This window comes from Podarcis raffonei, chromosome 3 (assembly GCF_027172205.1).
Source record: "Podarcis raffonei isolate rPodRaf1 chromosome 3, rPodRaf1.pri, whole genome shotgun sequence".
Lineage (NCBI taxonomy): Eukaryota > Metazoa > Chordata > Lepidosauria > Squamata > Lacertidae > Podarcis > Podarcis raffonei.
The window spans coordinates 29,864,303-29,887,852 of NC_070604.1; positions in this window are offsets into that span (position 1 = coordinate 29,864,303).

The following is a 23,550-nucleotide window of genomic DNA, read 5'->3' on the forward strand; positions in this document are numbered from 1 at the left end:
ACTGGAAGGAAAAAAATTTTTTGTTTTGACTATGGCAGACCAACACGGCTACCTATCTGTAACTATCCAATGACTGAACGTCACTTTCGATCCCTTATTTGCATATGTGGACCTGAACTATCTACAGTATCCCCCTGCTGGCCCAGGGTGAGAACTTCAGTACATAACATATATAGTAACGATAGATATAGGTAAAGGTAAAAGGACCCCTGACCATTAGGTCCAGTCGTGACCGACTCTGCGGTTGCGGCGCACATCTCGCTTTACTGGCCGTGGGAGCCGGCGTTTGTCCACAGACAGCTTCCGGGTCATGTGGCCAGCATGACTAAGCTGCTTATGGCGAACCAGAGCAGCGCACGGAAACACCGTTTGCCTTCCCGCCGAAGTGGTACCTATTTATGTACTTGTACTTTGACGTGCTTTCGAACTGCTAGGTTGGCAGGAGCAGGGACCGAGCAACGAGAGCTCACCCCGTTGTGGGGATTCGAACCGCCGACCTTCTGATTGGCAAGTCCTAGGCTCTGTGGTTTAACCCACAGCGCCACCCGCGTCCCCACGATAGATATACAACAGGTGTAATCCTATGCTGTGTTTTTACTACTATTACTTCAACAGGGCAGCTGTGGACCTCCATACAGTGGTACCTCGGGTTAAGTACTTAATTCGTTCCGGAGGTCCGTTCTTAACCTGAAACTGTTCTTAACCTGAAGCACCACTTTAGCTAATGGGGCCTCCTGCTGCCGCCGCGCCGCCGGAGCACGATTTCTGTTCTCATCCTGAAGCAAAGTTCTTAACCCGAGGTACTATTTCTGGGTTAGCGGTGTCTGTAACCTGAAGCGTATGTAACCTGAAGCATATGTAACCCGAGGTACCACTGTACTTTTTATATATATAATTTTTATTAAATTTTCTGTTTTAGTTAACATTTGACATAGAGCAAGATTATTAATTTTGATATAAAACAAATGCAAAAAAAGGGTGTGATTCTTATTTTCTTCGGTGCATCCTTATCTCACAAGTTATAGAGGCTCTGTCTGGCATTCTTTGTAGAATGCTTTCAAAATGATTCATGGCAAAAGTTACTTTATATTCAAATGCCCCAGACTTTTTATCACCTTCCCTGGTCATTTTGTTTCCTTCCAGAAGTGCTGATATAACACTTAAAAGCGATGGATGAGACAGACCAGAAACTGCAGTTCCAAACTTTCCAAGGGATTCAGACTGTACCCTTTTTACAAAGCAATAGATCTGAAGTAAAGAGCCAAATTTCTAGAAACTCCTCCCAAGCAAGATATAGACGGGTCAATGTTAATTAACCTTTCTGCCATTAATTTCATGTGGGCAGACTGAGGATTTTCTTTTAAGAAATAATTTTGGTGGGGGAAATGACACTCAGTTATAAACAGAAAAAACTTGTGAGTAAGGGAAGGATTTTCTGTACTCTACCATTTTCTGTATTCTGCATTTCCAATCTTAAATTCAGTTTTTCACATCTCTGAAGCAATTTATGGGTCGGTCTGTCTATCTATCTATCTATCATCTATCTATCTATCTATCTATCTATCTATCTATCTATCTATCATCTAATCTATTTATTTATAAAATCCTCATGTAAGCTCATCAGCATTTTAATGTGAAAGTCTCCTAATACGTTGGTGTCTGCAGTTTTTACTATTGTGCATATTTTTGCAAGCAATTTCCCCTAAATATCCAATTCTTGCACCCATAAGGAATGATTTCTCAGTATATTTCATCTGAAAATGTTATGTCAGTGGAGCACACTACCATTCATAATGTGATTACATAGCAGTTTAAATTCCTGCATAATTGCGGGTTCTTTTTATCTTTTCCAAATAGGAGTGCTTCCAAATAAAAAGAACCTGCTATACCTATATCTATATCTATCTATCATCTATCATCTATCTATCTATCTATCATCTATCTATCTATCTATCATCATCTATCTATCTATCTATCATCATCTAACTATCTATCTATCTAGTCTGACCCAGGGGTCCTTTAACAATTTCACAGTTTGTGTAACATCTTAGTATAAACCTCTGTCTTCTTCAGTCATTCACGGTCTCATAGCAGGTTGGTAAAGCAACTAACTGTTTATAGGCTGGTAAAACAACTGCAGTATTCATGTGATCTGCCACTATGTGACAAATAATTATTTGACATTGAATAGCCATTTGGGCAGGTGGTTTTCCTGGAGAACTTTTTCATACGTGCAAGAAAATGCGAGCCCCAAAGCGACTAGAGGCTATGAGGATTAGCCAACCTGCACTTTTAAGTGCTTTCATTCATCTCCAAGTGCATCGACAGGTTCGGCTAACATTATCTAGAATTAGTTGAAACAAGTGGAGATATCAGATCCTGTCACACCACATTGCATTTGAATGATGGGCTACTAACTGGAAAAGCAGAAAGAAAAACAGCTCACTGAGTTGCCTCAGTCTCGATAAACCCTGTTACCTCTTCAGGGTTCCCCCACTGGTTCCTCCCACCATTTCTCTGCTTCCAACCGGTCCACAATATCTGGTGACCAATGTGTGGGATCAGTATAATACGTGCAGACTAGCATGTTCTGTCAGCATCCCGGTAGCCCAGTGATATATCAGTTGCAGTTCCCAGAGCATCCTGAAGGGCAGCGCCAAACATGGAGAACATGGTAATAGTCTTGTTCAGATGAAATGAATGCATGAGTCTCTTGAGAGACATCTTATATAGTAGTAGTAGTAGTAATTTATTTATACCCCACCCATGTGGCTGGATTTCCCCAGCCATTCTGGGCAGCTCTAACAGAATATTAAAAACATGATAAAACATCAAACATAAAACCTTTCCTAAACAGGGTTGCCTTCAGATGTCTTCTAAAAGTCAGATAGTTTTTTATTTCCTTGATGGGAGGGCATTCCACAGGGCACCCACCACTACCAAGAAGGTCCTCTGCCTGGTTCCCTGTAACCTCACTTCTCACAGTGGGGGAACCGCCAGAAGGCCCTCAGAGCTGGACCTCACTGTCCGGGCTGAAAGATGGGTGGTGGAGACGCTCCTTCAGGTATATCTTCTACCTTTGTTGTTGTTTAGTTGTTTTGTCATGTCCGACTCTTCATGACCTCATGGACCAGAGCACGCCAGGCACTCCTGTCTTCCACTGCCTCCCGCAGTTTGGTCAAACTCATGCTAATAGCTTTGAGAACACTGTCCAACCATCTTGTCCTCTGTCGTCCCCTTCTCCTTGTGCCCTCAATCTTTCCCAACATCAGGGTCTTTTCCAGGGAGTCTTCTCTTCTCATGAGGTGGCCAAAGTATTAGAGCCTCAGCTTCAGGATCTGTCCTTCCAGTGAGCACTCAGGGCTCATTTCCTTAAGAATGGAGAGGTTTGATCTTCTTGCAGTCCATGGGACTCTCAAGAGTTTCCTCCAGAACATAATTCAAAAGCATCAATTCTTTGGCAATCAGCCTTCTTTATGGTCCAGCTCTCACTTCCATACATCTTCCATACATCTTCCACCTTTATCTGGGGGAAAATGTAGGGGAAATAGAACCAGTTTTTAGAACGTGGCTTTGATTTTATAGCTTCTTCCCAGCATTTGACTTGGAGATCCAGAAATAAACTTAGCAGGGGCTATGTCACACATTTTTGTCTGTTAGGTATTGCTCAGGTAAACAACTTTCAAATGGGAAAGGCCCCAGTGAGAGAGATCCTTATTTGTTTGTGACTTTTTATATGAGAGCAAGAGAAACCTGGAGAGAGCTTAAATCAATTTGCTGAAACATGCTCTCCACTAATGCTGTTGCAAAGCAGTGTTTTAATCAGTACAAGACTCTACCAATTTCAGATAATTGCTGTTAATCTTCTTCTAACAGAAAAAAAGAATTGGAGCATGGGCTTTTATCAGTGTGTATGTAGCTTGCTAGATGAACCTTTTCTGTTCTTTATCTTGATACCCCATGCAGATCGACATGCGCCTTCTAAGGAGAAACATTCATGTTTAAGAATCAGCCCATTAATTTACTCATGCACTCAACATTAGGAAACCTTTCTTTCACATTGCCCTGTGGTTACATCTGGATTTTTTGAGAGCATCTATTCAGTGCACCTAACATCCCCATGCCATTGAGAACCCACGTGCCAAGGAATCCTATACATCTCAATTGTTGTTGTTTAGTCGTTTAGCCGTGTCCGACTCTTCGTGACCCCATGGACCAGAGCATGCCAGGCACTCCTGTCTTCCACTGCCTCCCGCAGTTTGGTCAAACTCATGCTGGTAGCTTCAAGAACACTGTCCAACCATCTCGTCCTCTGCCGTCCCCTTCTCCTTGTGCCCTCCATCTTTCCCAACATCAAGGTCTTTTCCAGGGAGTCTTCTCTTCTCATGAGGTGGCCAAAGTATTGGAGCCTCAGCTTCAGGATCTGTCCTTCCAGTGAGCACTCAGGGCTGATTTCCTTAAGAATGGATAGGTTAGATCTTCTTGCAGTCCATGGGACTCTCAAGAGTCTCCTCCAGCACCATAATTCAAAAACATCAATTCTTCGGCGATTAGCCTTCTTTATGGTCCAGCTCTCACTTCCATACATCACTACTGGGAAAACCATAGCTTTAACTATGCGGACCTTTGTTGGCAAGGTTTTTAAGATGCTGTTAACAACCCAATTAGTTATCCCTATTTATTACCAGAGATAGACCACATTTTCCTCATGTCTACTGTACCGAGTATATCTTTGTCCATATTTTGGCCTTTGGAGAGATTTTGGGTGTGCTGTTTTTAATGTGGGTTACTAGTTGCTATTCTTCAGGTTTCAGCCTCTCCTCCGGGGCTTTACATATTTACAAGATAGATAAAAGAAAGGTTTCAGCGATGAGACCTCAAGATTTGAAAAAGACTTGTTAGAAAATAGTATAAAATTACTGTCGAAAATGTACAGATTGCTTTTGGAATGGCATACAAAGGATGAGCAGGTTAAATCTCTAATGATGCACTGGGCGAGGGATTTGGGGCATAATATTCAATTTTCAGATTGGAAAAGGTTATGGAAAACTGATTTGAAATTCTCGGCATGTACATTGAAAGAAAATGATATGAAAATGATATATCAGTAGTATTTGACTCCTAGTGAGTTAGCAAAAAAGTGTAAGACAAGTACAAATATCTGCTGGAAATGTAAAGAAAAAGAAGGCACCTTTTACCATATGCGGTGGACGTGCAAGGTAATAAAAGCATTCTGGGAAATGATATATAATGAATGGAAAAAAATGTTTAAAATAACTTTTGTTTTAAAAAACCAGAAGCTTTGTAGGCACCGAGATACCAAAGGAGCAGAAACAACTTTTCATGTATGCAGCGACAGCCGCACAATGTTACTAGCTCAAAGTCCCTACCAGAGAAGAATGGCAGATTAAGCTGTTGGACTATGCCAAAATGGCAAAATTGACCAGAAAGCCGAGGAACCAAGAAAACCAAAACTTTAATAAAGAATGGGGAAAATTTATAATTTACTTGGGAGACCACTGTAAGCAGATGAAAACATTATCAGCATTACAATAACACTTGTAACGTAGCAAATATTATGGACAAAATGGAGAAACATAAAATATGGATTATGAAATAATATGCAGGTGAAAAGGTTGACAATAGGACCCATGGAGGGGAAGGGGGAAGTCTAGAGATTTGGAGAAATCTCTAAATATGGGTGTGTATTTTGTATTGTTGTAATTCTATACTTGTAAAATCTATTATTATTATTATTATTATTATTATTATTATTATTATTATTATTATTATTAAAACAACCCATATTTATGACAGAGGTGCTAATCAGTCTTGATGAGGACCAATCTGAAGGCTAGTGAGAGTTTTTGTAAAACATTTTCATCTATATTGAGAGGTGCCCATCCATTTGGGCAATTTTTCAGTGATTGATCTGAAAGGGGACAATTGCTTCACCTCTGGACGGACCTTTTCCCTCAGTAATAATAGAATCATAGAGTTGGAGTATCATCTTATCCAGCCCCCTCCAGCACAGGAATCTTTTTGCCCAATATGAGGCTTGAATCCCCAATCCTGAGATTAAGATTCTCATGTGCTACCAACTGGGAGTCAGCATGTAGTCAAAGTCAATCAGCTACATAGCACTGTCAAGATGTTTGCTACATGATCCCTGATTGGATAGGATCAATTGCTAGGAATTATTTATTCTTTTCCTCTCTTAATTTAAAACCCCTCTTCATTCTCTTTCTCATGCCCACAGCCCCCTCCCCAAAGCTTTGAACATACCCTAATCCAGAGGATTTCAACCTTTTTGAGTCCTTGGCACCCTTGACCAATGCCATTTTTTTCAGGAGCCCAGTTATGTCACCCCTTGCCTGCAGAGCTGGCAGCCTCTCACCCTCTTTTGAACACCCTCCCTTGTGAAATGTTCCCTCAGACTCCTCTCCTCTCCTTCAGAGTCCTCTGGGCAGCCGCTGTGGCCGCCCCTGGTCTCTGAGCTGCCCCTCCCTGCCCCAGAGAGAGGTGCCTCCTCACACTGCCCCACAGAGGCCTGGAACTTGTCTGTCCATTCCCAATAGCAAGAGCTGGCAGTCTGGTGGCTGGGCTCCCTCACCCTCTTCCTTGCTTGCTTACTCCGAGGCCACTTCAGCTTCTGGCAACCAGCACCCCGTGACCAGCCCCAGAAGCACCATTCGCCTGCGGAGTTTGTAGCCAGGGCTGCTGCAATAAACAACCGTGCAAGCCTTTGGGAGGCAGACACACGAGAGGACATCATGGCCTCAGTCCTGTATACCTGAAGGAGCGTCTCCAACCACATCGTTCAGCCCGGACACTGAGATCCAGCACCAAGGGCCTTCTGGCGGTTCCCTCATTGCGAGAAGTGAGGTTACAAGGAACCAGACAGAGGGCCTTCTCGGTAGTGGCGCCCGCCCTGTGGAATGCCCTCTCATCAGATGTGAAGGAAATAAGCAGCTATCTTATCTTTAAAAGATATCTGAAGGCAGCCCTGTTTAGGGAAGTTTTTAATATTTAATGCTGTATTGTTTTTAACACTCGATTGGGAGCCGCCCAGAGTGGCTGGGGAAACTCAGCCAGATGGGCGGGGTATGAATAATAAATTATTATTATTTATGAATAAATTATTATTATTATTATTATTATTATTATTATTATTATTATTATTATTATCAGAGGAGGGAGGGAGGGAAGGAAAGAGGGCCAGGGGCCAGGGTTGCCTGCCTTAAGGCACCCCAGGGTGCCACAGCACACTGGTTGAAAACCACTGCCCCAATCCCTACAGTCCCGACACAATGCGAGGATGCCAATTTCCTCAATTGCAAATGATGATGGAAGGCACGGCACATTTCAAAAATTAAGTGGATTCTGTTGTACAGGCAGGCAGGCTCCTAACTGCAATTCTCCTTGGACAGTTAATTGCCCAGGATTACGACACAAAATCCACAACAATCCCATCCGATTCGGGAAAGTTGGAAGGTAAAGCAGTTAGCAAATAGCAATTAACCGTTAACCAGCCCGATTAAGAGATTGCCAAATTGATTAAGAGATCAAGAACAATTCCGGCTGGCCTGGCCAAAGCTATTTATTTCAGAATACTGTTCTGTTTTTGCTCCTGGAAAATGGCCACCCAGCTCCAAGTCCCTAACGATTGAATGCAACCCATTTGCCCCATTTATTGAATCATGTATCAGGGCTGGGTAATTTGTGGCGCTAGGAATGTTATTGCATTCCAGCAATCATCAGTCTCAGCCAGCACAGCTAAGGGATGATGGGAACTGTGGTTCAACAAAATCAGGGAGGGGGCATAGGGTTCCCATTATTGATATAAAATGCTAAAAGTAGGCCAACATATATATTTTTTCATATTAAAAAAACATGTAAATTAAATTCAGCCTCCTGCCTTAGGAACAACCTACAGCTCCCTTCTGGATCATCAAGATGATTGACAACTTGAAGGTTGGAGATGATGTCAAGTTTTCATCTGTTCATAACCACATCTGAATACCACTAACATAATAAGATTACTTTCCACCCCGTCTCTTTAATTTGTCTCCCAAACAGCAACAACCTGTCCTCCATTTTGACTACGGCAAGAGTTATAAGGTGCTTGTCATGCCTATTTTAAATTAGCCATAAAATCTGCCTGGGCAAGAAAACCGAGTGCAGAGAAGCAGGCATGCAGCCAGAAATATAGTGCTAATTCTTTAAAGCATTGGCCTGCGCTCAAGCCGCCCAATTTCTCTCTCTGTTTTCCCTCTTGATTTGACTGTTCTTCTTCTCCCCCCCACACCTATTCTCAGGTTTTGGGTTTCTTTAACTCCTTTTCCACTCTTTCCTCCTTTCACTCTCTTCCAGATTGTGCAAAGTTTCCTCTTTCCTTCCAGCTCCTTTTGTCTCATGCTTTTACACTGGTAAGCCCAAAAGGAGGAGGAGGATTTCTATATGGTAACGTGTGGGAAGGCACTGAACCAATTTGGAGGAGAAGGGCAAGAAGAGCTTGCTATCCACACAGCAAGGAGGGTACTGAGAAGTATTACTATGCTTGGGAGAACTTGTGTTTTTTTTTTGTGTGTGTGTGTGTGTGTGTGTTTGTGTGTGTGTGTGTTTGTTTGTGTGTAATGCACTTGGAGGGAAGAGCTGGCTGGAACTCTAAACAGAAGCAGCAGAAGGCACTGCAACATTTGGTTGCAGGTCCCATTTGTGACATACCACAGATGAAGTCCCTACTTTGAAGCATTTACCATATAGAAGCATTTACCTTCTCCCAATCCAGAGGTTTTCATACCCTTTCCTTTTTGAAATATACCAAGCATGCCCCCCCCAACATTTCTCTGATGAAAAGAGGGACGCCCCATTCGATAATGGTAATTTTATTCTTTCTCCCCCACACAACTGACTGAGTTGCCCCAGCCACTCTGGGCGGCATCCAACATGTATAAAAACATAATAAAACACTCGACGTTTTAAAAAACACCTTCACTGTACAGGATTGCCTTCAGACGACTCGGGAGTCGGAGAACTCCATACCCCTCAACATTTCTCCATTGAAAATAGGGACACCCTAAGGCAGTGGTGCCCAAACTTTTTTCAAGGAGGGCCAGATTTGATGAAGTGAAGGGCTGTGAGGGCCAACCAAAGTTGTTGCGCTTTTTTTAGGATTGAAGTTGTTGAGCTTTTTTTTTAGGGTTGAAGTTGTTGAGGTTTTTTTTGAGGATTTTACCCCATAAACTGCCGAAAGGGCTGGATTAGACCCCCCGAAACGGACTTAGGACATGTCTGTGGTAGAGCCTTTGGCCAACAAGGGAATCAAAGGTGTGCTAAAGGTGGGAAAGGAGATTGCAGAGGAGCTGAACGGATTATTTGCATCTGTCTTCAGAGCAGAAGACTCGCGAGTAACATGAAAGTAATAAGGTGAAACAGGAGAGATGCAAGCCGGAAAGGGCGACGGAAGGGCCTGGCTGGGCGACAATTCACCTCGCAGGCGGTGCGCCATCCCTTTGGCCCAGGCGCAGCGGCGAGGCGGCGGCTGCTTGGTGACCTCCTCGCCCGTCTCCTCGTGAGGGAAACACGGCATCGGCGTCGGGGCGCCTCCGGCGGAGCAAGGCCACTGGCCTTCGCCTTCCCCTCCACCTTCCTCCTTTTCACCGCGCCGCCTGCGCCTCCGCTGCCTCCCGCTCTCGGCGGGCCCTCCTGGGCGTCGGGCTCCAAGGGCGAAGGCGCCCCTCCTCGGCCCCACTCCACCATGCCCATCTGCAGCATGGGCCCCGCCGCCGTGCTCCCACCAGCCGCCCTGGCCGCTTCGCCCGCCTCCTCCTCGGGCTCGAAGCCCGGGTTGTCCTGGCTCCAGGCCTGCCTCGAGCAAGACGAGAGCGGCAGCGGCAGCGAGCAAGACGAAGGAGGAGGAGAAGGAGAAGAAGCGACGACGACGACTCCGCCGCCGCTGCTGCCTGGCGGGTCCCACATCCGCCCCAGTTCCAGATGCTCCAGGCTGCCGGGAGGGCAAAATCCCGCCATAGCCCCCCGACCCTGGATGAAGGCCGCCGCCTCAGAAATTTTCTCTCAGACCGGCCGAGTAACGGCGCGGGAAGGGAGCGACTTCGCTTTCCCCACCGCCCGCCTTCCAGCCCCCCATCCCCGCCCACAGAGCGCCGCCTCGCAGGGGGAAGCGGGCAAGCCGGGCTGGCGACTACACGGGCCACATGATGAGGTCTGGTGGGCCGGATTCGGCCCACGGCCCTTGTGTTTGACACCCGTGCCCTAAGGAAAAGAGATTAACAGTAATCCTTCAAGTGGGTTGATTGGTTTGGCTATGTGTTGGTTAAGTGGTTAATTGGTGAGCTATGAGATGAAGGGGAGGGTCAGATGCCTTGTCAATCAAAGAATGCCTTGTCAACCAATCCCAGGCATCTTTGTCAATCCCAGCAGCCTTGCAACCAATCCCAGGCAGCTTTGTCAATCCCAGCAGCAGGTATAAAACAGCCATTGGCCTGCGCTCAGGCCGCACAATTTCTCTCTCTGTTTTCCCTCTTGATTTGACTGTTCTTCTTCTCCCCCCCCCCTATTCTCAGGTTTTGGGTTTCTTTAATTCCTTTTCCACTCTTTCCTCCTTTCACTCTCTTCCAGATTGTGCAAAGTTTCCTCTTTCCTTCCAGCTCCTTTTGTCTCATGCTTTTACACTGGTAAGCCCAAAAGGAGGAGGAGGATTTCTATATGGTAACGTGTGGGAAGGCACTGAACCGATTTGGAGGAGAAGGGCAAGAAGAGCTTGCTATACACATAGCAAGGAGGGTACTGAGAAGTATTACTATGCTTGGCAGAACTTGTGTTTTGTGTGTGTGTGTGTTTTGTGTGTGTGTGTGTGTGTGTGTGTTTGTGTGTAATGCACTTGGAGGGAAGAGCTGGCTGGAACTCTAAACAGAAGCAGCAGAAGGCACTGCAACATTTGGTTGCAGGTCCCATTTGTGACATACCACAGATGAAGTCCCTACTTTGAAGCATTTACCATATAGAAGCATTTACCTTCTCCCAATCCAGAGCTTTTCATACCCTTTCCTTTTTGAAATATACCAAGCATGCCCCCCCAACATTTCTCTGATGAAAAGAGGGGCGCCCCATTCGATAATGGTAATTTTATTTTTTCTACCCCACACAACTGACTGGGTTGCCCCAGCCACTCTGGGCGGCATCCAACATGTATAAAAACATAATAAAACACTCGACGTTTTAAAAAAAACCTTCACTGTACAGGATTGCCTTCAGACGACTCGGGAGTCGGAGAACTCCATACCCCTCAACATTTCTCCATTGAAAATAGGGACACCCTAAGGAAAAGAGATTAACAGTAATCCTTCAAGTGGGTTGATTGGTTTGGCTATGCGTTGGTTAAGTGGTTAATTGGTGAGCTATGAGATGAAGGGGAGGGTCAGATGCCTTGTCAATCAAAGAATGCCTCGTCAACCAATCCCAGGCATCTTTGTCAATCCCAGCAGTCTTGCAACCAATCCCAGGCAGCAGGTATAAAACAGCATGGCCTGGCCTGCGCTCAGGCCATTGGCCTGCGCATCTGAAGAAGTGTGCATGCACACGAAAGCTCATACCAAAACTAACTTAGTTGGTCTTTAAGGTGCTACTGGAAGGAAAAAAAAATTTTGTTTTGGCTTTTACACTTGTAAGCCCAAAAGGAGGAGGAGGATTTCTATATGGTAACGTGTGGGAAGGCACTGAACCGATTTGGAGGAGAAGGGCAAGAAGAGCTTGCTATCCGCATAGCAAGGAGGGTACTGAGAAGTATTACTATGCTTGGGAGAACTTGTGTTTTGTGTGTGTGTGTGTGTTTGTTTGTGTGTAATGCACTTGGAGGGAAGAGCTGGCTGGAACTCTAAACAGAAGCAGCAGAAGGCACTGCAACATTTGGTTGCAGGTCCCATTTGTGACATACCACAGATGAAGTCCCTACTTTGAAGCATTTACCATATAGAAGCATTTACCTTCTCCCAATCCAGAGCTTTTCATACCCTTTCCTTTTTGAAATATACCAAGCATGCCCCCCCAACATTTCTCTGATGAAAAGAGGGACGCCCCATTCAATAATGGTAATTTTATTCTTTCTACCCCACACAACTGACTGGGTTGCCCCAGCCACTCTGGGCGGCATCCAACATGTATAAAAACATAATAAAACACTCACCGGAAGAGAAGGCTCTGATGCCATTAAGAACTTAGGATAGAGGCGCGTCGAGGAAAGCTTAAAAAAGGTTAACTACTTCTATACTGGCTGTGGAAATTAGCTGTACGTTGGATTTCCTGTAGATATTACTTCCCTTCTTCTTTTTTTGGAATTTTTGATTTGTATGAGAGACTAAGTTTCCAGAGAAATAAGACACTGCTACATTATTGGAAACAATGCTATATTAAAGGGACTTGGTGACATCTAGTGGTGGGACTGAGATTGCATAACTTGACAATATTTCTTGGAGTTTTATGAAAAAGAATCTCCAAGGGATGGGGGTAGGCCAAGGTTTTGAGAATGGTATAAGTGCGATTTATTCTGAACAAAAAGCAAAACTGATTGTAAATAATGTGGTTACAGAAGAATTTGCTATTGAAAAAGGGACACGACAGGGATGCCCAATATCCCCACTGCTTTTTATATCTGTCCTGGAGGTTTTATTAAACATGATTAGAGGGGACCAGCTGGTTAAAGGGATTCAGGTCGGAGCTAAACAGTACAAACTGAGAGCATTTGCAGATGATCTAGTTTTAACTTTACACGAGCCAGACACTAGTACGAGAAGAGTTTTAGAGTTAATACAAGTATTTGGTCAAGTAGCAGGCTTTAAGCTGAACAAACAGAAAACGAAAGTATTGGATAAAAATTTAACAAGTGCAGAAAGAGAGAAATTCCAGAGTGATACTGGTTTATTGGTAGCAAAGAAGGTTAAATACCTGGGGATAAATTTGACATCCAAGAATGTGAATCTATTTAAAGATAACTATGAGAAATGCTGGGCAGAAGTGAAAAAAGATTTAGAAATATGGTCAAGTCTGAGACTTTCCTTGTTAGGCCGAATTGCTGTTATTAAGATGAATGTTTTGCCGAGAATGTTATTTTTGTTTCAAACATTGCAGATTGTGGACAAAATGGATTGTTTCAAGAGGTGGCAAAAAGATATATCTAGATTTGTCTGGCAGGGCAAAAAGCCCAGAATAAAATTTAAGATACTAACTGACGCAAAAGAAAGAGGGGGGTTTGCCCTGCCGGACTTAAAACTGTACTATGAATCAGCGGCTTTTTGCTGGCTGAAAAACTGGCTGCTTCTTGAAAATACAGATATTTTGGATTTGGAAGGGTTCAATAATAGATTTGGCTGGCATGCATATATATGGTATGACAAGGTTAAGATCCACCAAGGTTTTAAAAACCATATTGTTAGAAAAGCCCTATATAATGTATGGATTAGGTATAAAGATTTGTTGGAAAACAAAACACCCAGGTGGTTGTCACCGATGGAAGCTAAGGAAGTGAAAAAATTAAATATGGAATCCAAATGGCCGAAATATTGGGAAATCATAGAGTATGAGGAGGGAAAAGTTAAATTGCAGAGTTATGAGAAATTGAAGTCCAAAGTAAGAGACTGGCTTCATTATTACCAGATAAATGAAGTTTTTAAACAGGACAGGAAAATTGGCTTTCAGGTGGAGAGGTCGAAGTTAGAAACAGAGCTTTTGGAACCCAGTACTAAGAATTTGTCAAGAATGTATAACTTGCTGTTGAAATGGAACACACAGGACGAGATGGTTAAATCAGCTATGATTAAATGGGCACAAGACATTGGACATGGCATTATGTTTGCTGACTGGGAACAGTTATGGACCACCAGTATAAAGTTCACGGCATGTAATGCCTTAAGAGAGAATATTATGAAAATGATTTATAGGTGGTACATGACCCCAGTCAAGCTTGCAAAAATTTATCATTTGCCCAATAACAAATGCTGGAAATGTAATGAAACTGAAGGTACTTTCTATCACCTTTGGTGGACGTGCCCAAAGATTAAGGCTTTCTGGGAAAGGATTTATAATGAAATGAAAAAGGTGCTTAAATGCACTTTTGTGAAGAAACCAGAAGCCTTCCTCCTGGGCATGGTAGGCCAATTGGTGTCAAAGAAAGACAGGACTTTTTTATGTATGCGACAACAGCAGCAAGAGTACTTTTAGCAAAGTACTGGAAGACACAAGAACTACCCACACTGGAAGAATGGCAGACGAAGGTGATCGACTACATGGGACTGGCTGAGATGACCGGCAGAATCCGCGACCAAGGGAAAGAGACGGTGGAAGAAGATTGGAAGAAATTTAAAGTTTATCTTAAGAACTGTTGTAAAATTAATGAGTGTTAAAATGTTTTGAGTAATGCAAAATAGAATTGCAGCGATAAACAATTGGACATGAGAAAAAGGATTTAAAGGAAGTGCTATAAGTAATTAAAATTAGGGGTTGCTGGAAAGATTTAAAACAGGGATGCAGAAAAAGGAGGTATGGGGAAGTCGTTGAAAGAAGGCTTAATGAAAAGAGGGTTAAGAAATTATACGTGTTTATATGTTTGTTTGTTTTTGTATTGTTTTGTATTGTCTTTTAATATGTGTTGGAAAATTAATAAAAATTTATTAAAAAAAAAGAGAGATTGCATAACTTGGCTTCTAACCTTCCTTCCTTTTCATCGCCTTTTTTTTTTGTTACCTTTTATCTTCGCTATTTTTTGTCCCCCCCACCCATCTGTGTGGATTAGCCTGATTGGAGGCAAGAAGAACCCCCTGCAGCGGCGTAATCTGAGTGGAGGCAAGAAGACTCTACAATAAGAACTTTGTACTGACTGTTCGAAATATACATAAGGGGAGAAATATTATTATTGATGATTACAAATAGATAAGAAGGGTAATGCAAAAGAACTAGAACTGGAGAATTTGTAAAACGGAAACTGTATAATTTAAAAGGGTTAAGCGAATAATCCTTGCGGGGGGGAACAGGAGGAATGTACTGCACGGGGAAAGGGGAATTATAAGAGTATAAGATGTCCCATACAGTGAAGAAAGGACCGACCGAATGGAGGGACTCCTGGTGAGAGGAAAGGATCTAAACAAGAGACGGATTTTAAGGCAGATATCTTAAGGATGTTTGCGGAAATTAAACAGAGTGAGAAAAACTTAGAGTCTAAACTAGAGCAGGTAGATAATAAAATTGAAAAAATGGACAAAAAATGGATGAAACAGTTATCGAGTTGAAAGGTCAAATAAAAGAAGTATTTAGGAGAACTCAACATGCAGAGGAAGGGTTAAAAAAGACAAGAATGGAGTTAAAAGATATTAAACGGGAGGAAGAAAAGATCAAAGCAGAAATGATGGACTTAAATAAAGCACAGGAAGAGATGAAAGATGTTATAGCGATGGACTTCCGGGTTGGCGCCATCGTCTAATGGCGGATTCCCTCCGAGCTCCGGAGGGAATCTGCTCAACAGGGGTCGGGTTCTGCCGCGGCGGCGACGCGGGGACCCTTAGAAACCACAGGCGCTGAAGCCTGTGGACCTGGTGACTTGGTGGGCACCATTTGCGCGCGCCCCCGACCCGCAAAGAAGCCTTTTTAAAGGTTTCGGAACGGGGGACGGAGGGAGGTGGTGTGCTGAGAGTTCGACTGCTTCCCCTGCTGAGTGAAGCCGCATGCCATGGACGGAGAGCGTTAACTTCTTCTTTTGAACTTTTGGATCAAAGTAACGACCCGTGAGTAACACGGTAATTGGACTTAAAAGGGAAAATTACTTCTGGGAATTCGGCAAGATCGGGTAAGGTGCTAAAAAGGAAGTCAACCTGCCCGCCTTGTAAACATCGTAAAGCAAGGGTTTTATTACTAAGGTTGTGTGAATGTCTTTTTTGTGTGTGGAAAAGTGCAATTAACTTTATATTGGGCCAATTTAAGTGACTGTGCTGGAGGATAAGAGAACGGAATTCACCCCTCCCCCAAAACCCGGGAGCGATCGGGGAGAGAGCCTGTGGAAGCGGTTTATAGATTTTGACAGCTGTCAAATTAGCTGTCAAAGTTGGGGGGGAAAAGGAGAACTGTGTCTTTGCTGTCTTTGCTGGTTACATCTGATACAATTTGGTAACAAATTGTTAAAAACAAAGAAGAAAAGGTTAATTTGTCATTAAGTAACTAGAATCCCTCTAGAGGGGGTTCAGGACATTACAAAAATGGCTGTAAGTGGAAAAATACTGGCTGAACTGGAAAAGACCTTCCGTCTTTTGGGAAATCTACAGAAGCAGACAAATGTTTTGACTATGAGTGTAATAACAATGAAGGGAACAGTAAACAAAATTGCTGAACCTGGAAAGGATATGATTCAAGCTCCTGCAGATGAACAGGGAAGTGTTGTTGCTGATACAAAAATCCTTATAGCCAAACAGGAGAAAGAGTCTGAGTCATTTGAGATGCCATTTAAAGAATATGAGAAAGAAGGAGGCGCTGGGATGTTGCAGATGGCTAAAGAGAGCCAGAGGCCTGTTAAGTTGGAAACAATTGAAAATAAGAACATGACAATGAAAGTTTGGCTGGAAGTGAAGAATGGAATCTGGAGAGATCTCCTTTTATGGGGATCTGAAGACATATGGAATATAAATATGGACAGTACAGAGTTTGGAGCCTTTGGGACATTTGAACTTATGAGAAGCAAGAAACTAGATTTTGGCTCCATTGTTAAATATGGAGGTCTGGCTGGAAGAAATATGGATTTTACTGGAACAGAGCCTCTTCGAGATTCGGAATTTAAAATAAAGGACTATCAAGAAAACCGGCAGAGAGAAATTGAGAGAGGGTTAAGTGCCTCGGATGTGAGATCGCCAGGCTGATTTTGGATGGACTGATGGACTTTGGTTGGGGATCGAAACCGGGAAAGGGGGTGGGAGGGCTTCGGGAATTTAAAGGGTGTAAAAATATGATTCTGTTTTAATTAAGTTGGCTTTTGCCACTAACATAAAAATGGGGATTTGGGGAGAGATTTGGGGCCGACCTTAGCAAAAGATTATCAAAAATAAGTGTTTCGTGTATAAAGATTGGGATTTTTAAGTTTAAATAGGTTAATTAAATTGATGGAGGAATTTAGGGAAAGTATGCTAAGAATAAGTTTTGAAATATAAAGATAGAGGTTTAGAAGTTAAAATTTGTTTAAGATAATTGAATTAGAGGAAATAAGGTAAAGTGGGGGGGATAAAAATTGCTGAGCTAAAAATTGGAATTGGAATACAAGAAGGGCAGGTGTGGGGAAGTCAAGGAAATTGGGTATGGAATGTAATTACGGTAAACTTTTTAAACTGCTGTTTTTCTTTTTCTCTTCTTTTTCCTTTTTTTTCTCTTTTCTGTTTTCCTTTGTATTCTTTTTTGAAAATTTTAATAAACATAATTAAAAAAAAAAGATGTTATAGCGATGAAAGAACTCCGACAGAGGGAAGTGAATTTGAGGCTTAGAGCTGTGCCAGAGATACAAGGTGAAAACATCAAAGAGAGGCTGATAGCAGAATTGGCGGAATGGATGGATATACCAATAGAAGAAATGGCCAAAAATGTGCAGAATGCATTTAGAATGCGTGTGAATACAACAAAAGCAAAGAAATTTACAGGAGATTGTCTGATTACATTTAAGGATAAAGAAATGAGTAACAGAATTTTAGGAAAAAACAGGGAAAAGAGGCTGAACATAGATGGGAACTACATAATTATTTTTAAAGATATCCCAATTAGATTACTTAAACGAAGAGACTCTTATAAATCACTGGTACCGACACTGAAGAAAAACAAAATTGAATTTAGATGGGAGTTCCCGGAAGGAATATCATTTGTGTATAGAAGCAAGAGACATAGGTTGTCAAATTTAGAAGAAACTGGGAAATTTTTGAGGAAATATAAGGAATTAAGATCAGAGGTGAATGGAGCTAAGGGAGCAGAGGGAGGATCACCAGGAGAACCAAAAATGGAGGAAGAAGAAGAAGGGAGTGGAAGACAGACGGAGGAGGAAGAAGAGGAGAAAGAAGGAGATTCGGCGAACTTATAAAGAAAAGGAAACTCACGCAAATGGTGGGCACCATGGGGTTAAAAATTTGGAACTGGAATATTAATGGGATGAATAATAAAAAAAGAGGAATAAAATTGAACAATTTTTGAAAAAGAAAAATTTGGATATTATCTGTTTGCAAGAAACGCACGTGGCTAGAAGACACAAAAAAATTCTAATTAACAAAAGATTGGGGAATGAATTTGAATCTTCAGATAAAGAAAAATAAAGAGGGGTGGTACTGTATGTTAAAAATAAGATTGAAGCCAAACAAATCTTTAAGGATGATGAGGGAAGGATGATTGCGGTTCGAATCAATTGGCAAGGAGAAAATCTGGTCGTAGTGGGGGACTATGCACCAAATGGTAACAAAACTGAATTCTTCGAAAACCTAGAAGAGAAACTACTCGAGTACATGGATCAGAAAATTATTTTAATGGGTGATATGAACGGGGTGGTCTCCTTAGAAACGGATAGACGGAGAGAAGGAGTAAGCAAAGAAGGGAAATTACCAAAATCTTTTTTCTCAATGGTAAAAAATTGTAACCTGATAGATATCTGGCGGTTTAGACATCCGTTGGATAAACAATTCACTTTCTATTCGGAACCAAATCAGTCGATGTCACAGATAGATCAGGTCTGGATTTCAAGTGAATTGACACCAAGAACCAAACAAATAGAAATCAGACCCAAAGTAATTTCAGACCATAATCCGATTGAATTTGAGTTGGAGAGTTTTGAGAAAAGAACTTTTAGATGGAGATTAAAAGAATATCTTTTAGACGATCAAAAAATTGTAGAAAATGCACAGAAGAAGCTAACAGATTATTTTGCTGATAATTGTGATAAAGGAACAAAGAGTAAAGTGGTTTGGGACGCGAGTAAGGCCGTAATAAGAGGTTACTTCATCCAGCAGAATGCAATTAAAAACAAGAATAGAGAGAGAGGAAAAGAGGAAATTTTAAAGCAGATAATGGACAATGAACAAAAACTAATTAAGAAACCTAACTGTCGGAAAATAAAAGAAAAGATCAAAATCTTACAAGCCCAGTTTGCCACAATAATAAACAGAGAGGTGGAGTGGAATATTAAAAGACTAAGACAAAAGAACTTTGAATTCTCAAACAAACCAGGCAAGTGGCTTGCGTGGCAAATTAAAAAAAGGAAAGAACAGAGTACAATAAATAAAATTACAGTAGAGGGAGAAGAAATAAGCGATCCAAAAGGAATCAGGAAAGAATTTTTGGACTATTATAGAAGCCTTTATAAAAACAAGGAGAGAAACAATTTGAGGAGAATAGAGAGATTTCTGAAGGATAAAAGGGTGCAGAAAATCCCAACAGATAAAAAACAACAATTGAACGCTCCTATTGAAATAGAAGAGATAGTAGAAGTAATTAAAGAATTGAAGAGAGGAAAAGCCCCAGGACCTGATGGATTCACTGCGGGTTATTACAAAGAGATGAAATCTATCCTGGTGAACCCATTGAAGGAGGTTATGAATAACATTCTAAGAGAAGAAGAAATTCCGGAAACATGGAAAGAGGCATATGTTACATTTATTCCAAAACAAGATGCAGATCTAACTCAAGTCAAAAATTATAGACCGATTTCACTGCTGAATATAGATTATAAAATCTTTGCAGGAGTTCTGGCGAGGAGGATGAAGATTTTATTATCAGAAATTATCCACAAAGATCAAGCGGGTTTCCTTCCTGGCAGGCAGATGAGAGACAATACAAGGAACATAATTAATATGTTGGAATATCTGTCTGCCAGGTACGACAAACAAGCTATAATGATGTTTGTGGACGCAGAGAAAGCATTCGATAATGTGGCATGGGACTTTATGTTGAAAAATTTGGAATATATGGAAGTGGGCAAAGATTTTCTTAATGGGATAAAAGCAATTTATAGGGAGCAGAAAGCTAAATTGATTATTAATAATGTAGTAACGGAAGAAATAAAGATACAGAAAGGAACGAGACAGGGTTGCCCACTCTCCCCACTTCTATTTATAACAGTGCTAGAAGTCCTTCTGAATTCAATTAGGCAAAACAAAAAAATAAAAGGAGTGACAATCGGACATAATGAGTACAAAATTAAAGCATTCGCAGACGACTTGGTAATAATGACTGAAGATCCTATAACTACAATTGAAGAAATCTTAAAGGAAATAGATCTGTTCGGAGATGTGGCAGGCTTCAAACTAAATAAGAGGAAAACGAAAATGATAGCTAAAAATATGGATCAGAGGGTAATAGAAACAATCCAACAACAGTCACAGATAGAGGTGGTTAAAAAAGTTAAATATCTTGGAATTTGGGTAACCCCCCAAAATATAGATTTATATAAGAACAACTATGAAACGGTGTGGAAAGAAATCAGAAAGGACCTAGAAGTGTGGGGAAGATTAAAACTGTCATTCTGGGGAAGGATTAACACAATTAAGATGAATGTGCTACCAAGGTTGTTGTTTCTATTTCAGACCATTCCAATAATTAAGGGGAATGGAGTCTTTAAAGAGTGGCAAAGGGTGCTCTCAAGATATATTTGGCAGGGCAAAAAAACGAGAATTCAATTTAAATTGTTAACAGATATAAGAGAAAGAGGAGGTTTTGCCCTGCCAGATCTGAAATTATACTATGAGGCATCATGTCTTTGCTGGTTGAAAGATTGGGTTAAGTTAGTGAACAATGAACTGCTTGATTTGGAGGGTTTCGACAACAGGTTCAGCTGGCACACCTACTTGTGGCACGAAAAAAGGAAAGTACATAAGGGATTCGAAAACCACATCTTTCGAGGTCCACTAATTGAAATATGGGAAAGGTACAAAAACCTGTTGGAGCCTAAAGTTCCACACTGGTTATCACCTCTTGAAGTGTTAAGTGTGAAAAAGATTAATATGAGAAGTAACTGGGTAACATACAGCCAATTATTAATTAAAGAAGGTGGGAAATGGAGATTGAAACCTTATGGGCAGGTTAAAGAACTAGTATTTGATTGGCTACAGTATTTCCAAATAAATGCAATGTTTAAAAAAGATAGTAAAGAAAGAGGATATGCGGATAAAGACTCTAAATTTCAGACGGAGATTATAGACAACGATGTGAAAATTTTATCTAAAATGTATAAGATGTTGTTAGATTGGAATTTAGGAGATGAGGAAATCAAGTCTGTTATGATTCACTGGGCTAGAGATGTGGGCCATAGTATACAATTTGAAGATTGGGAAAAACTGTGGAAAGATGGATTAAACTTTACAGCATGCATGACAATAAAAGAAAATGTCATGAAGATGTTTTATAGGTGGTATATAACACCCATAAAATTATCGAAAATGTACAAGGTTTGTAATAAGTGCTGGAAATGCAAGGACAAGGAAGGCTCCTTTTACCACATGTGGTGGGAGTGTAGAAAAGTGAAAGAATACTGGGGAAAAATATATATTGAATTTAAGAGGATTCTAAAATATACGTTTTTAAAGAAACCAGAAATCTTTCTGTTGGGGATATTAGGGAATGAGATACAAAAGAAGGATTGCAAATTTGTGTACTATGCAGTTACAGCAGCAAGGGTAATGCTAGCCCAGAAGTAGAAACAGCAGGAAATACCAACGGTGGACGAGTGGAGAGCAAAGCTATTAGATTACGCGGAGTTGGATAAACTGACGGGAAAGATTAGATACTTAAGAGACCAAAAGTTCATTAAGGAATGGGGAAAATATGTACCGTATTTTTCGCTCTATAACACGCACCTGACCATAACACGCACATCGTTTTTAGAGGAGGAAAACAAGGGAAAAAACATTCTGAATGAAACAGTGGATGTATCATTTTTGTGCTTCATGCTGTGGCCACAGACATGTGATCTGATGGTGAATTTGGGGTGACCCAATGCAAAAATGCTGAGAATTCCTGTGGATCCATGCTTTATAACCACGTTTTTGCACCATTGCAGCCCTAGGCAACAGTGGGTGCGTGATTTTTCTGGTGCAGGCTGTAGCCATGGACATGCTATGTGATCTGATGGTGAATTTGGGGTGACCCAATGCAAAAATCCTGAGAATTCCTGTGGATCCATGCTTTGTAACCACGTTTTTGCACCATTGCAGCCCCAGGCAACAGTGGGTGCGTGATTTTTTTGGTGCAGGCTGTAGCCATGGACATGCTATGTGATCTGATGTGAATTTGGGGTGACCCAATGCAAAGATCCTGAGGATCCATGTGGATCCATGCTTTGTAACCACGTTTTTGCACCATTGCAGCCCCAGGTAACAGTGGGTGCGTGATTTTTTTGGTGCAGGCTGTAGCCATGGACATGCTATGTGATCTGATGGTGAATTTGGGGTGACCCAATGCAAAGATCCTGAGAATCCCTGTGGATCCATGCTTTGTAACCACATTTTTGCACCATTGCAGCCCCAGGCAACAGTGGGTGCGTGATTTTTTTTTGGTGCAGGCTGTAGCCATGGACATGCTATGTGATCTGATGTGAATTTGGGGTGACCCAATGCAAAGATCCTGAGGATCCATGTGGATCCATGCTTTGTAACCACGTTTTTGCACCATTGCAGCCCCAGGCAACAGTGGGTGCGTGATTTTTTTGGTGCAGGCTGTAGCCATGGACATGCTATGTGATCTGATGGTGAATTTGGGGTGACCCAATGCAAAGATCCTGAGGATCCATGTGGATCCATGCTTTTTAACCATGTTTTTGCACCATTGCAGCCCCAGGCAACAGTGGGTGCGTGATTTTGGGGGGGCAGGCTGTAGCCATGGACATGCTATGTGATCTGATGTGAATTTGGGGTGACCCAATGCAAAGATCCTGAGGATCCATGTGGATCTATGCTTTGTAACCACATTTTAAGTGGGGAGCGAAGGAAAAACAAAGAAGGGACATGAGAGGGGTGTGCAGAGAAGCAGCTGGCTAAGAATGCAGGAGAGGGATTTAATGGGAGGGAGAAAAGAAAGGCAAAAGTTTCCCCCCACCCAAGCCAGCCATCTCTCTCTCTCTCTCTCTCTCTCTCTCCCCCTCTCTCTCCCTCCCCCCCTCTCTCTCCCTCCCCCCACTCTCTCTCCCTCCCCCTCTCTCTCTCCCTCTCCCCCAGCAGCACGGGAGCACAGAGAGGAATTAGACTCTGCTTTCCCCTCTGCTTGCCTGGAGGGGAGGGGCTTTCCCTGCTCTTTGTTCCGTTTCAGCAAACACAGCAAGGAAACAGAGACGGGTGGGCAGTAAGACCCTGAGGCAGAATGCAGGAAAGCAGCCACTTCCTCTTTTCAGGTTTCCCTTCTCCGTGAAGCGCGATTTGATTTTTGCCTGATTTTTCGGCTCCAGGGACCACACATTCGCTCAATAACACGCACAGACATTTCCCCTTCCTTTTTAGGAGAAAAAATCTGCGTGTTATAGAGGGAAAAATACGGTAGATTACC